This window comes from Aethalodelphis obliquidens, unplaced genomic scaffold (assembly GCF_003676395.1).
Source record: "Aethalodelphis obliquidens isolate GAN/ISIS:26980383/991018 unplaced genomic scaffold, ASM367639v1 scaffold8, whole genome shotgun sequence".
NCBI classification, from domain to species: Eukaryota; Metazoa; Chordata; class Mammalia; order Artiodactyla; family Delphinidae; genus Aethalodelphis; species Aethalodelphis obliquidens.
In genome coordinates this window covers 42,163,190-42,178,391 of record NW_020837952.1, presented here as the reverse complement: position 1 = coordinate 42,178,391, position 15,202 = coordinate 42,163,190, and the positions used below count along the sequence as shown (strand labels likewise).

The 15,202-nt window shown below is 41.0% G+C and overlaps 1 long non-coding RNA gene and 2 other non-coding genes across 3 annotated transcripts in view; 1 reads left to right on the top strand and 2 right to left on the bottom strand.

Annotated features, from left to right (window-relative positions):
* The first annotated feature begins 5,156 nt into the window (after positions 1 to 5,156).
* The window catches only part of LOC113620875 (uncharacterized), a 465,861-nt gene continuing 455,815 nt past the window's right edge, over positions 5,157 to 15,202 (top strand). The window contains exon 1 of the long non-coding RNA XR_003432961.1: positions 5,157 to 8,852. This is a non-coding gene — a long non-coding RNA (uncharacterized LOC113620875). The remainder of the gene's footprint in view (positions 8,853 to 15,202) is intronic.
* Positions 8,008 to 8,079, bottom strand: TRNAW-CCA (transfer RNA tryptophan (anticodon CCA)). Its single transcript has one exon. It is a non-coding gene; the product is annotated as a tRNA-Trp (tRNA).
* On the bottom strand, positions 8,745 to 8,816 carry TRNAD-GUC (transfer RNA aspartic acid (anticodon GUC)). Its single transcript has one exon. It is a non-coding gene; the product is annotated as a tRNA-Asp (tRNA).

The window sequence follows — 15,202 nt, the reverse complement described above, 5'->3', positions numbered from 1 at the left end:
GAGAGCAGCCTCTTCGCCCACGCCCCAAGAACGGGTGCCGCCATTGGCCCGCGGCCGTAGGAAGCGCGGCGGTGATTGGCGGGACGCCTCGCGCGGGTTCCATTAGCCGCGGCGCTCTGGTAGAGGTGGTGGAAACGCAGTTTAAAAGCCGCTTGGGCGGGAGCTCCGTCGCGCGGCTCGTTTCTGTTTCCCATTTCCCCATCCTTCCTCTTAGGATGGCGATAAGAGGCAAGTCGTACTGCTTTTTGTGCGCCGTTTCCTCTCCCTGCCCTTCTGGCGAAGCGGCTTTTCTCTCCGGGGTCGGTCGCCGGCGAATGGGTCGGATTTCACGGCAGCTGCGAGGACCCGGGTCTGGGCCTTTCTCAATCTCGGGACACTGGTTCACCGAAGAATAGCCGCAGCCTTTCCTCTCCAAAAGCTAGCCTTGAAGGGAAAGAAAAGGAGTGAGGCGTTCATGTGGACGCTCATCTTCCTCGATTTGATTTACTTGGGGGAGGCAAGGGGAAAGCGGGCAGTTAAATCTCCGTCTCTGCTTGCGAACGCTTCTTTTGTTCCCGAAATTCGGAAAAAGCCAGACCTTGACTACGGGGCACTTTGAACTACCCTTGAATTTGTGACGAAATTGTATTGCCAAATGTTGCACTTGCCTCTTACCCTAAAGAAGGTTGGGACCTTTCTAAATTATTTCATTTAGTTATTTGGGGCTCAATTGCATTTTGTTCAGAGCCGTCTCTGGGTTGGATCCCTCCACCCGTAAGTATCTTACCCGTAACTTAAACCTAATGTTTCATAATACAACGAAATGAAATGATGTAGGAATTCCTTAATGGATAACTTACAACTGAGACAGGTGCATTCTAGATTTTAATCTTAGGGGAAGCCTAGTGACTAATAATTAGGCCGGAAACCCTAATCAAACCCCTATTACAGATCCGAGTTAAAACTTGGTGGAGTCTCAGAAATTTTACAATAAAAATGTCTTTCTGAAAACAAATACCATTAACGACAAACGTTTAAATACCTTTCGAATTTATATGTTTCAAGATATTTTCTTCCAAGAAAAGAAAGAAGCTGATCTTGGATTTAGGGTGTCTTAATCATTTCCCCAGATTCTGACCTCCAAACTATGTTTCATAAGCTACTTTAAAAAAAAAGTTTATCTGATTTCTGCATGGTTGTTTAAGTTCCAGTAAATTTACTGGAAATACTAAAAATGTTTCCTATGAATTAAGCCATTTTATTTTTAGAAATTGAGGAGACATTTCTTTTAACGATAGTCTATTTTCCTAGAGGCAATTTTACTAATTATTTTCTAAAAATATCAGTATTTACATATATTTGAGCAATAATATTCAGACCAGAAATGCAAAATAAAAATTGTATTTTAATTAGCCAGTTGTTTCGTAGGTCTTTAGGTTGCTGTGTAAGAGTTACCTTAACCATTACCTATCCACCCCCAGCTTCACTAGGTACAGAGGCAACGGTTTCATCTTCAGACGGTGAACTGAGCTGACAGGCGAACGACCATAATTTCGCAGTGACTGGTAACCCCATAAATGTAGTCAGTGAGTGTGGGATGGTCCCAGGCAGTGTGCCTGGCACAGTTAAGTTATTTCTTACAGTATAGTCTCAAATTACGCGCAAGGCAAAAGTCCTGAGCAGAATATCTGCAAGGCCACAGTTAATGGGTTTATTCTATCCTATTTGAATTAGCAAGTTATCCTGTTAAATCGTTACCTTGCTAGTTGAAGGGGTTGACTTGACTGTACTAACAGTTTTTAAGAGGTAGGTTTTGCCGCTCTAACTGAAAAGGGTCAGAGTTACCAGGGCTTATAGTATTTGATCTGATGAGGGTGGAGTACATAGAAGGATCTCCAGCCTCTGATAGCTGCCCTATGGTCTGAGGATACCTGGGCAGCTAGGTTCCTGAAGTGGATCTTCAGAGGAGGAGGAGGCATCACTGACACTTTGAAAATAATAATCTACGTAAATTTGATGCCAGTAGAGTACAATGCTGGAATCACAGAGCCACCTGGAGGGACATCTGAGGGTGCTGCACTGGAACTCTGCTTTTTTCATAGGGCCATTGTACCAGAAATTTTCCAGGCAGTTTAATCCTACCTTTTACCACAAGCAAAAAAAAAAAAAAAAATCACCTGTTGAGTCTGAAAGTTGTTATATTTTATTTTTATTTCTGATTGAGTTATAATAAACACATCAATACAATATTAGTTTCAAGTGTACAACAGTGATTCTATATTTTTATGCTTTATGAAATGATCACCATACAAAGTTGTTAAAATATTTTTGACCATTCCCTTATGTGTACATTACATTCCCATGATTTATTTATCGTTTTTTTGTTTTGTTTTGTTTTTTGTGGTATGTGTGCCTCTCACTATGGTGGCTTCTCCCGTTGCGGAGCACAGGCTCCAGACGCGCAGGCTCGGCGGCCATGGCTCACGGGCCCAGCCGCTCCGCTGTATGTGGGATTTTCCCGGACCGGGGCACGAACCCGTGTCCCCTGCATTGGCAGGCAGACTCGCAACCACTGCGCCACCAGGGAAGCCCTCCCATGACTTATTTATCTTATAATTGGAAGTTTGTACCTCATAATCCCCTTCCTCTATGGCAACCACCAGTTTGTTCACTGTATCTGAGAGTCTGTTTCTGTTTTGTTTGTCCATTTGTTTTGTTTTTCAGATTCCACGTATAAGTGAAATCATACAGTATTTTTCTCTGTCTGACTTATTTCACTTAGCCTAATACCCCTCAGGTACATCCATGTTGCTGCAAATGGCAAGATTTTATTTTTTTATGGCTGAGTAATATTCCAGTGTGTGTGTGTGTGTGTGTGTGTGTGTGTGTGTGTGTGTCTATGTCTATCAATGTATATCACATTTTCTTTATCCATTCACCTATGGAGGGACACTTAGTTTGCTTCCATATCTTCGATGTTGTAAACGATGCTGCAATAAACATAGGGGTACATATATCTTTTTGAATTAGTATTTTTGTTTTCTTCATATAAATACCTAGAAGTGGAATTGCTAGATCATATGGTACTCCTATTTTTAATTTTTTGAGGAAACTTCATACTGTTTTCCATAGTGGCTGTACCAATTTACATTCTCATAAATAGTGTACCAGAATTCCCTTTTCTCCACATCCTTGCCAATACTTGTCTTTTTGATAATAGCCCTTTTGACAGGTGTGAGATGGTATCTTGCTGTGGTTTCGATTTGCATTTCCCTAATGATTAGTGATGTTGAGCACCTTTTCAGTGTGTGTTGGCCATCTGTATGTCTTCTGAAAGTTCTTTTAAATATACACAGTACTGTACGCTACAGGCCAACATTAAAGATAACATAATTCACAAAGAACTGCATTCTAGATGCCTGAAATCAATGTTCCCTGAGTAAAAACATTCTCATTCCCTCTCATTAATTCTGTCTCCTTTTCTTATCCCTGGACACTATCAAAAGGAGGTTACTTGCAGATTCTACATTTCTCAGGAGACATGGTTGATGTCGTAGCTATCAGACAGTGAGATTGACTTTCTACATCATCCACAAAGCCATGAGTTACCAAATTCAGACTTGGAATTATCCTAGATGCATCCAGGTATATCCCCAGCACCACTATTTTTAGTGATGAAGGTAATTTTGATTTTAACTCTGCTGTAGAGCTCCGAAGTAGAGGGTTTTTTTTTTTTTTTTCATACTCTTATGTACCTTAAGGCCGAGAGGTTGGGCTACAGAGTTTGGGTGGCCTCTTTGTTCCTGGTTACCACTTCCAAACGATTTCTCCTCTTTCCTCCTTCAAAAACGTTGGAAGTTCATATCATCATAAATCACACCTCATCCTCTTTACTGCTATAATTTCTCAACCCTTGGCCAATCTCCCTCAGAAATTAGACCATTGCTCCATGCTCTAAGTTTTCCTCACCATCCCTTTTGTCTACGTTCTTTGTGAATTCAACATTCTAACAGACGGCCCATGTAACACTGACATTGGGCCTCTTACGTCTTTGACCTCTTCATCTCCAATAACTTGTTCCTCTATTCCATCTCATCCATCCACTCCAGTGGTAAGACTCTGAACCCTGTCATCAATAGCTGTTTTACCTTCTAAATCTCAAATTCAAGCATCCCAATTGTCAATCACTAGCCTCTTTTCCTCAGCTCATTTATCATATTCTCACTGACCAGCAATTCATTAACCCCAACACTTTAAAGAAAAACCTATTATCCTGCTCCTGCCATCATATAATCATTCCAACTCAACTGAAGTAGATTCCCTGATCAATCCATATAATCACTCTTTTGCAAATATTTTCAACTCTCTTACTCCAATGTCTCTATCTTTCTTGCTTGGAAGAGTCTCAACCTTGCTGGGACTGAACCTTGCTGGAACAAACTTTCTCACTGCTTGTGCCCAAGTAGCAAAGATTGCTGGAGAAAAATCATACAACAACTGGTTTTAATTCATGACCTCAGACCTCACAGGAGCACTCGACACTGGCTGACAAAGCTCTTCATTCTCTGGATTAACCATTCATATCTTCACTTCTCAAATTGCTCACATCCCTTCCCCGTACCTCTCCCCATTTTCAGCTGGTAACCTTGCTTCATACTTGAGAAAATAGAAACCATCTGTAGGAATGCCTCAACTTCAGACGGTCAAATCTGCACTCATTTTCTCTTGCATCTTTCTTGCTTAAATTGAAGTGGTGTCCTTCTATCAGAGTGAATTCCACCAGTTGTACTCTGGATCTCACCCTTCTGTCCTCAAGGACTTGATTCTTTCAGTCATCTCCTGTGAAATTTCTGAATTAAAAAAAAAAGACGATGTTTTATTTTGTGTTACAGTCATCCAATATAACATTTTAATTATCTTTGATGTTGAAATAGGTATTAGAGATTTTTTTTAAAAAATCTTTAAAATGTTACAGCTTGGGGGCTTCCCTGGTGGCGCAGTGGTTGAGAGTCCGCCTGCCAATGCAGGGAACACAGGTTCGTGCCCCGGTCCGGGAAGATCCCGCATGCTGCGGAGCGGCTGGGCCCGCGAGCCATGGCCGCTGAGCCTGCGTGTCTGGAGCCTGTGCTCCGCAACGGGAGAGGCCACAGCAGTGAGAGGCCCGCGTGCCTAAAAAAAAAAAAAAAAAAAAAATGTTACAGCTCTGGTACCCAAAACTTTGGGAAACAGTGGAAGGATATTTCTATGTGAAACCACAGATTTTTTTTTTTTTAATGATGCTATTACTTTGTCAGAAAACTCTTCCAAAACTTTTTTTTTTTTCCTAAAACATTTGATAACTGCCTTCATTTCCCTTTTTGGAGTTCTTAATGTTATTAACATACAGGTGACTTTTTTATTTTTCATATCCTGTTTTGTATAGGACTTCGTTGTGGATTTAAGGATGTCACCTCAAACAGCAGTTGATGAAATACTACATGGTCATGAAAATCATGTTCTTGACATTTATTTAAGAATATGAGAGAATGTTTACAACACAGCAGTAAGTAAAATACAAATAGAAAAAGAGACCCATGTTAGAGTAAGATCTCAGTTCTATAAAGAACTGAAATGTGTATGGATATGTGTATATTTAAATGGACTACATGAATATAGACCAGAATGTTTGTAGTAGTTTCCTCTAGGTGATGGGGACAGGTGTTTTTTCTTTTCTTCCCTATGTTTTTCTGTATTTCCCAAGATTTCTACAATGAACACATACGATTTTATAATCATAACTACTTTGAATTAGTGTGAGAAACTGGGGAATCACTTGGCTTATCAGAATTCAGAATCTGTTTTTCGGTTTTCATTTCCAAAGTCTCCATTTTATCAGTTTATCCAGAGTACATCAGTCTTAGGTAAATGATTAAAAATAATTCAAAAGAGAAAGCTTATTAAATAGGTGAGATAAATGCTCAGTGCTTCTGTACTAGTGGATAAATCCACTTGTATGAATAAAAGATACACTGGAAACTTTTTAGTGAAATAGAACAAAATCACAGAGCTATTAAGTGTCAGGATTTGGGAATTCAAATATGAATTTGTGTATTCCAGAGCCTCTTTCCTTATATCATTACTATACAATGATTGTAGAGGTTTAAGTTAAAATGAAGTGTTGGATTTTGGGTCATTTCAAAGTTACAGCAAGTTAGCAAATGGGTCATTCTGAGAAACTACAAATGTCCAGCCTTGGGAAAGAAGCTGGAACCTGTGAAGTGACAATTTTAGAGCTATAGCACTATTAATAATGACATATATATATTGCTTTACTCCCCTGCTACCTCAAAATGTGGCTGTATTTGGAGATGAGGCCTTTTAAGAGGTGATTAAGCTAAAATGAAGCCATTAGAATGGGTCCTAATACGATCTGACTGGTGTCCTTGTAAGAGGAAACTTGGACACACAGAGAGACACTAGGGAAGTGTGCGTACATTGGAAAGACCATGGGAGAACACAACAAGGTGGCCATCTATGAGGCAAGGACAGGCCTTAGAAGAAACCAACCATGCTGTCACCTTGATCTTGGACTTCTAGCCTTCAGAACGGTCAGAAAATTTCTGTTGTTTAAGCTACCCAGTCTGTGGTATTTTGCTATGGCGGCCCTAGCAAGGTAATACATATAAACCTCTACTTTTATAGTTGAAGAAGTCAGATCACAGGGTGACCTTGACTCATAGAAGGCATTTATGTATGTCCATTGGATGAATAAATGCCTTAAAGTCACAAAGAAACTTTCATTATTTTTCAAGATCTTCCTTTATGAGGACTTTTTGAACTACCCAAAGCGGAGTTAATGTCCCTATTTTAAGCACCCTCACACCACTCTGTTCATGCTACTCTCATGGCACTCACCCCAACATATTACGGTGTTTGGTTACTTAATGTATCTTTTTCCTGCTGCTCAAAAAAAACCCCACTTTCACTCTGTATCCTTTTCCTCAGTGCTTATCACAGTATCAGTGGTCCATAAATATCTGTTGAAATGAGTGACCACCAAAAAAGAAAGGGAAGAACAAACTACACAGAATAAAAACACTATTTCCAATACTATATTAGGTTGAAACATAAGAAATTAATATTTGCTATTTTCAAAATACTGAGCAGGAAAACTTGGTGACTTCCACAGAACATATCCAATAATAAAAAAAATTAATTTCTCCTAGTCTTGCTATTCATTTTTTGTACAACAGACATTTGACACATGCCTGTTACGGCACTATTCACTACTAAGAGTACTGGAGCTTACAAAGGTGAATGAGTAAACTTTGCTCCCTGCTATGAGAGATTAATAGTTGAAAGTGGTACCTGATTTGTCACCACTCGCATTAATTGGTGAAAATATAAAAGATGCATTGGTATCACTTAGGTCCAATGGATTCTAGCAAGTTTTTTCAACAGTTTCCACCTTTATTATAAAACATTTAGTAAAGAGTGGGATCTGGGGTCAGTCACGCGGTTCAGAGTCTCGGGTGGGTAGCTATTCTTCTGTGTGCCACAGTTTCATCCGTAAGCGTGTACAATGTGCACACATTGCAGGGTTGTCTACAGTGCCTGGCACATGGGCTAAAGCATGTAAACTATTACACAAAGTTAGAAACTGTACCCTGTTGGACTTGCTTTCCGAAGGCAAACGGGTCTAAAATTGTTTTTGGAAAAACAGCTTGTACGGTATATGTATCGTATGTTTCCTGTTAAGGACCACCATGGGCTGATATGCCCACGAATGCACGACAGTAATAGCCCACATCTCTATGCATTACGCACTTTGAATGACAGAGAACTCACAAGGCCAAACAGTAAAAAAAAAAACAAAACCCAGCCTTAACGTTTCACGATATATAGTGATTCTTGTCTTTTTGCAGACTAAAGATTACTGGGATAACATTTGAATGAGGAAGATTTAATCCTAAAATCAGAGGCATTTTCAAAAAATGGCGGGAACACATCTAGCTTTATAGAAACCAGTGGGCCTAAAAATAAAAACCATGACCCCGACGTGATTCGAACACGCAGCCTTCTGATCTGGAGTCAGACGCGCTACCGTTGCGCCACGAGGTCCTGCTGGGCTGTAGCTCACGCAATTTCTTAGAACTCCGGTAACATGGCGTCTCTTCCGGGCACGCCTCGCCTTGTCTTCCATTCTCTCCCTGCCCCTCCATCCAGTTTAGGTCGAACTGGAGACTGATTCTTTTAGTGCCAAGATTTTCCTCACAGCTGTCCCTCTACCTAGGCAAGGATGGAACTAGCAGAGGCGGGAGAATGGAGTTTCCCTTTTAGTCGAGTCTCCAGGGTCAAAGGACACCGGTCCTTCCCCTTCTTCTGCAAGCGATTTCCGTTCTAACCTGCCCGGCTAGGGGCGGAGACTCGGCCCTCATCTTCCCCACCCCCTCCCCGTTCAGTGAGCTGAGTTCGTGACCTCCGTTTGGAATTTGGCGGGGGCGCTACTGCGCATGCGTAGGCCTTTGCCAGCTAGCGTCAGCTACCGGCTGGGTGCGCGCTGTGGGTTTTTAACGAACGTTTTCGTCTTTCTTAACCCTTCTGACAACAGTGTAAAGCGTTTACTCTCGGAGTTGGCTTTTATCTCACGGTGAGCATTAAGCTTAAAAGTTACCACTTTGAAAAGACGCGCTTATAAAAAATATCCGCATGTTGTGTTTGTCAGCCATGCTGGGCAGTTGAATTACGCAGAAAATAGTAGTAGTGGTTAGTAAAAGTAATATGTTCTCCCCGTCGGGGAATTGAACCCCGGTCTCCCGCGTGACAGGCGGGGATACTAACCACTATACTAACGAGGAGCTGTTCGTTTCTTTTCTCTCAAGTACTACTTCAAGGTAAGGAGAGCTTTTCCTCTCCTACCACTCACCTGCGAGTGTGAAAATAGCCTGTTGCTCCTCACATTATCCATTCTGGGCGCCTTGGACTCTTTTCGTCCCTGAAAATAGTAAATGGTTTAGAATAAATGAAACAAAATGCGCTTCCAGTTTTAGTGATGGTGAACTGTTGAACATAGTTTGCCAGGACTTTTCATGCTTTCCAGATGATTTAGGTTTCTGGCGGGAGATTTTTGTTTTAAGTGACCAAGAATACCGAGTTGACACAGGGTTTTTTTTTTTTAATTTTAATTTAATTAGAGTATGGTTGATTTAGAATGTTGTGTTAGGAAGCAGAGTTTTACCTTCACAAATTTATATATTTTTTCTTTAGTCAAAGTTCAAGGGTATCATATGGTTGCCAGATGTCGGGGCAGTCGGAGTTGCCCCACAGTCTAGTGCCTCTTCAAACTATTTGTAAGCTTTTCAGACACAAAAGGGCTCACGCAGGCCAAATGAAATTTTATTAGCTGATTTTTCCTGTATTTAGGTCTTTTTCCTGAGGCGTCTACAGTTTACTCGGAAATGACAAACACTTAAATGGTTAAATAATAATACATTTAAATAATTCAAAACAAGGATGTGCCATTGATTAAACATAGGGTTAGGAAAGTACATTAATATAATAATTTATATTATCCTGAGCCTTTTCATAAACAGGATCAAGCCTGTTCCCAGCGGGACCAAGAGGGCCTCACTTGCAAACTTCTAAGGTTAACTCTAAATAAGTGAATTTATAGAGTCACAAACTGACATGATTAAATGTCTTTATTATAGAACTTAAACTTACATGTCTTAAGAAATCCATTCCTTGTACTAGGAATTAGTATTTTTATAGATCATAGGTTACATGGTGTTTTCCATCTGATGAAAGTGATTTTGGATTTAAACGCAGACATTAAAAAATGGCAATTTCTTTTTTTTTATAACATCTTTATTGGAGTATAATTGCTTTACAACGGTGTGTTAGTTTCTGCTGTATAACAAAGTGAATCAGCTATACATATACATATACATATATCACCATATCTCCTCCCTCTTGCATCTCCCTCCCACCTTCCCTATCCCACCCCTCTAGGTGGTCACAAAGCACCAAAGCACTGAGCTGATCTCCCTGTGCTATGTGGTTGTTTTCCACTAGCTATCTGTTTTACATTTGGTAGTGTATATATGTCCATGCCACCCTCTCACTTCATCCCAGCTTACCCTTCCCCCTCCCCATATCCTCAAGTCTCTTCTCTATGTCTGTGTCTTTATTCCCATCCTGCCCCTAGGTTCTTTTTTTTTTTTTAGATTCCATATATACGTGTTAGCATACGGTATTTGTTTTTCTCTTTCTGACTTACTTCACTCTGTATGACAGTCTCCAGGTCCATCCACCTCACTACAAATAACTCAGTTTCATTTCTTTTTATGGCTGAGTAATATTCCATTGTATATATGTGCCACATCTTCTTTATCCATTCATCTGTCGATGGACACTTAGGTTGCTTCCATGTCCTGGCTATTGTAAATAGAGCTGCGATGAACATTGTGGTACATGACTCTTTTTTTTTTCATGACTCTTTTTGAATTATGGTTTTCTCAGGGTATATGCCCACTATTGGGATTGCTGGCTCGTATGGTAGTTCTATTTGTAGTTTTTTAAGGAACCTCCATACTGTTCTCCATAGTGGCTGTATCAATTTACATTCCCACCAACAGTGCAAGAGTGTTCTCTTTTCTCCACGCCCTCTCCAGCATTTATTGTTTGTAGATTTTTTGATGATGGACATTCTGACTGGTGTGAGGTGATACCTCATTGTAGTTTTGATTTGCATTTCTCTAATGATTAGTGATGTTGAGCATCCTTTCATGTGTTTGCTGGCAATCTGTATATCTTCTTTGGAGAAATGTCTATTTAGGTCCTCTGCCCACTTTTGGATTGGGTTGTTTGTTTTTTTGTATTGAGCTGCATGAGCTGCTTGTATATTTTGGAGATTAATCCTTTGTCCGTTGCTTTGTTTGCAAATATTTTCTCCTATTCTGAGGGTTGTCTTTTCATATTGTTTATGGTTTCCTTTGCTGTGCAAAAGCTTTTAAGTTTCATTAGGTCCCATTTGTTTATTTTTGTTTTTATTTCCATTTCTCTAGGAGATGGGTCAAAAAGGATCTTGTTGTGATTTATGTCATAGAGTGTTCTGCCTGTGTTTTCCTCTAAGAGTTCTATAGTGTCTGGTCTTACGTTTAGGTCTTTAATCCATCTTGAGTTTAAAAAAATGGCAATTTCTGAGGCCTGTTTTGGCACATTTATTTTTTTTCACTCTTAAATACACCCAAAGCCTCAATAAAGCTCAGTGTCCCTGGGCTTCCTTCTACTTCTGACCCTCCATTAACTCTTGTAAAGTCCAAAGGGCCCTGCGATAACTATGCTGATGTCCTTTTCTGGGTAGGATTGAAGAGACTTCCCTCTGGTCTCTCAGTTGGAGAGGCTTCAGGGCAGTGGGAAGCCAGGTCTTCTGAACTGTTTGCACAAGGTTCCACACTGTGGGAGAAGAGGCTTAATCTTTGTCTCTTCAGAAGAGACACCATCCTCTCCACCTAAGCTCTGTAAAGCTATGCCAGTGGCTCTACATGTGTTGTTACTGCTCCTCTTTTATCCTCCCTAGGGATGGGAAGAAGCAGCCTGAGTCAGCAGAGATTATGGAGCAGGGAACACAACACCTGCTGTCCATCTTCCTAAAATGGAAGGAAAGGAGAGGGTAACTAACCTGAACAGGATAAGGCAGCTCAGAGATTCCTCACTGTCAGCACTGGGAGAAAGTAAAGGTTACAATCGGACTGGCAGTACAGAGGGCATAGAACTCTCCTTGGAGGTAAACAGCACGATGGCAATTGATGTGATTGAAAGTTTCAAATCTTGCTTTACCTAAGTAACTGTAGAGCTTATCACAGCTTGCAAAAGCATTCACATTCATTTTCTCTTCCCAACAGCCCTGGGAGGTTAACAGGGCACGTGTTTTATCCCTATACGGGAATCTTTTGTAGTTATACAGGTAGGAAGTGGTGAGAGGCCAGGAATCACCCAAGCCTTGACTGCAAATCTTGTGCAGTTTTCACCCTGCTGCACAGTTCCACATACATGTATATTAACAAAGAAATATGAGTTATGGAGAGAAAAAGTTTTATCATTTTGTATGTGTCACACTTGTTCCTGTACTAATATTTATTAACCTCTAATTACTTAGCAGACACTGTAGTTATTTATTCACTGTTGAACCTACAATATGCCAAACATTGCTCTAGATGCATGAGGAGGTTTCAGTTAACAAATTCTGTTCTTGTGGAGCTTATTTCCTAACAGAAGGAGGACAGACCATAAACAATGATGATCATAGATAAATAAGTTAGATGGTGACAAGAGTGGAAATAGAAGAAAATAGCACGGTAAGTGGGTTTGGAGAGTGGCAAGTTAAGTAAACAGAATGTGGTCAAAGTAGGCTTCATTTTTTTTAAAATTTATTTTTTTAACTTATTTATTTGTGGCTGTGTTGGGCCTTCGTTGCTGCACGCAGTCTTTCTCTAGTTGCAGAGAGCAGGGGCTACTCTTCGTTGTGGTGTGCCTGCTTCAGTAGTTGTGGCTTGTGGGCTCTAGAGCACAGGCTCAGTAGTTGTGGCGCACGGGCTTAGTTGCTCTGCAGCATGTGGGATCTTCCCGGACTAGGGCTCGAAACTGTGTCCCCTGCATTGGCAGGCAGATTCTTAACCACTGCACCACCAGGGAAGCCCTAGGGAAACCCTAGGGAAGCCCTAGGCTTTATTTTAAGAAGGTAACATTTGAACAGACTTGAGGGAGGTAAGAGGTGTAGTCGTATAACTATTTGGGAGGCCTGTGGGGCCTTAAAGTTCATTGTAGACTTTGGCTTTTATTCTGAGGGGAAATAGAGAGTTACTATAGGGCTTTGAAAAGAGAAATGACATGGTCTGGTTTATGTTTTAAAGGACTCTTGGCTCCTGGGTTGAGAATAGACTGTAGTGGACAAGAGCAGCAGCAGGGAGACCAAAGAGGTCTACTGCGGTAGTGATAGTGGTTCAGGCTGGAGTGGGAGTGGTTGGGAATGTGAGAGGAGCTGATATATTTCAAAGGTAGAGCCAGTAAAATTTCCTGATAGAGTGACTGTGAGGTGTGAGAGCGAAAGAGGAATCAAAGATGCTTCTAAAATGTTTGGCCTGAGCAACTGGGAGGATAGAGTTGCCATCAACTGCAGTGGAGAAGAATAATGCTCGGAGCACTGCATCCATGTGGAGAGTCCACGTGAAGGGCACAGCTTGGGGGAAGCACGGCGCCATTCCCATGGACGCTCTGTGGCTGGCACTGCTTGAACTGTGCAACGAAGCAGCTCTGCCTGCGGAGCAGTCTTTTGGGGGATAAGAAGCATTTCAGTTTGGGATGTGTTAAGACTGAGACATAGAGAAGGCAGTTGAACGTAGTAGTTGAGTATTCATTGTACAGGTCCTTGTACCAGCACAGTGCGGGGGGGCTGGAGATACAGTGATGAACAAAGACAGACCCTGACCTCAAGGAGCTTCCATTTTAGTGGAGGAGACACAGAATAGTAACAACAACAACAATGTAAAATCACCACTGTGACAATTACTAAGAAGAAGATGCAGAGGGAAGAGCTTTCTTGGTAGATGGAACTGGATGTGCAAAGATTATAGGAAATGAGAAAAAGTGGTGAGCAGAGGGACTGAAAGAAGGCTGATGTGATCAGGAAGCAAGAGGAAGGTCACGGAAGAGACGAGGCTGAAAGGCCAACCCAGAGTGGGACAAAGTCTCGCAGGCTGTGTTAAGAACTTCGGCCTCTTATTCATTTCTATTTATTTATTTATTATTTTTAGGGTTTATTGAGATATAATTTACAAGCAGTACAATTCATTCTTTTTTAGGCATAGCATTCTATGAATTTTGACCATAATCAAAATCTTTCCACCACTTTAATCACAAAGTCCCCTTATGCCTCTTTGCAGTGAGTCCTCTGTCTCCAGTCCCAGGCACCACTGATGAGATTTCAATTTCCAGAATGTCGTACTAATGGGACTGTGCAGTTTATAGCCTTTTATTTTATTTTATTTATTTTAGTTTTGGCTGCGTTGGGTCTTAATTGCTGCACGCGGGCTTTCTCTAGTTGCAGTGAGCCGGGCTACTCTTCGTTGCAGTGCGCAGGCATCTCATTGTGGTGGCTGCTCTTGTTGCGGAGCTCGGGCTCTTAGGCGCGCGGGCTTCAGTGGTTGTGGCTCACGGGCTCTAGAGCACAGGCTCAGTAGTTGTGGCTCATGGGCTCTAGAGCACAGGCTCAGTAGTTGTGGCTCACGGGCTCTAGAGTGCAGGCTCAGTAGTTGTGGCACACGGGCTTAGTTGCTCTGCAGCATGTGGGATCTTCCCGGACCAGGGCTCAAACCCATGTCCCCTACATCAACAGGCGGATTCTTAACCAGTGCGCCACCAGGGAAACCCAGTTTGTAGCCTTTTGAATATGGCTTCTTTCACTTAGCATAATGCTTTTGAGAGTCGTCCAAGTTGTTGTATGTAGCAGTAGTTTTTTTTAAAATTGCTTATTAGTGTTCTATTGTATGGATGTTTGTTTATCCACTCTCTAGTTAATGGGCATTTGTATTTTTTCCAGTTTTTGACTGTTATAAAAATAGCTATTACAAACATTAGTGTACAGGTTTTTGTGTGGACATAGATCTTCAGTTCTCTTGGGTCAATACCTAGAAGTGGGACTGCTGAGTCTTAGGGTAAGTGTATATTTACCTTCATGAGAAACTGCCAAACTGTTTTCCTAAGTGGCTGTAACATTTTGCATTTCTACCAACAATGTATGAGAGTTCTTGTTGTCCCATATCTTTGCTAGCACGGTATTGTAAGTATTTTTTATTTAAGCCTTTCTACTGTAACATTTTGCATTTCTACCAACAATGTATGAGAGTTCTTGTTGTCCCATATCTTTGCTAGCACGATATTGTAAGTATTTTTTATTTAAGCCTTTCTAATAGGTGTGTAGCGGGATCTCACTGTAGTTTGTTTTTTTGGTGATGTTGGTGTTAATTTTTTTGTTTAATTGAAGTATAGTTGATTTACAATGTTGTGTTAGTTTCTGGTGTACAGCAAAGTAATTCAGTTATACATATTCTTTTTTCGTATTCTTTTCCATTATGGTTTATTATAGGTTATTGAATGTGGTTCCCTGCACTATACAGTAGGAGGTTGTTTATCCATTCTATATATAATGGTTTGCATCTGCTAGACCCACGTTCCCAAATTAACC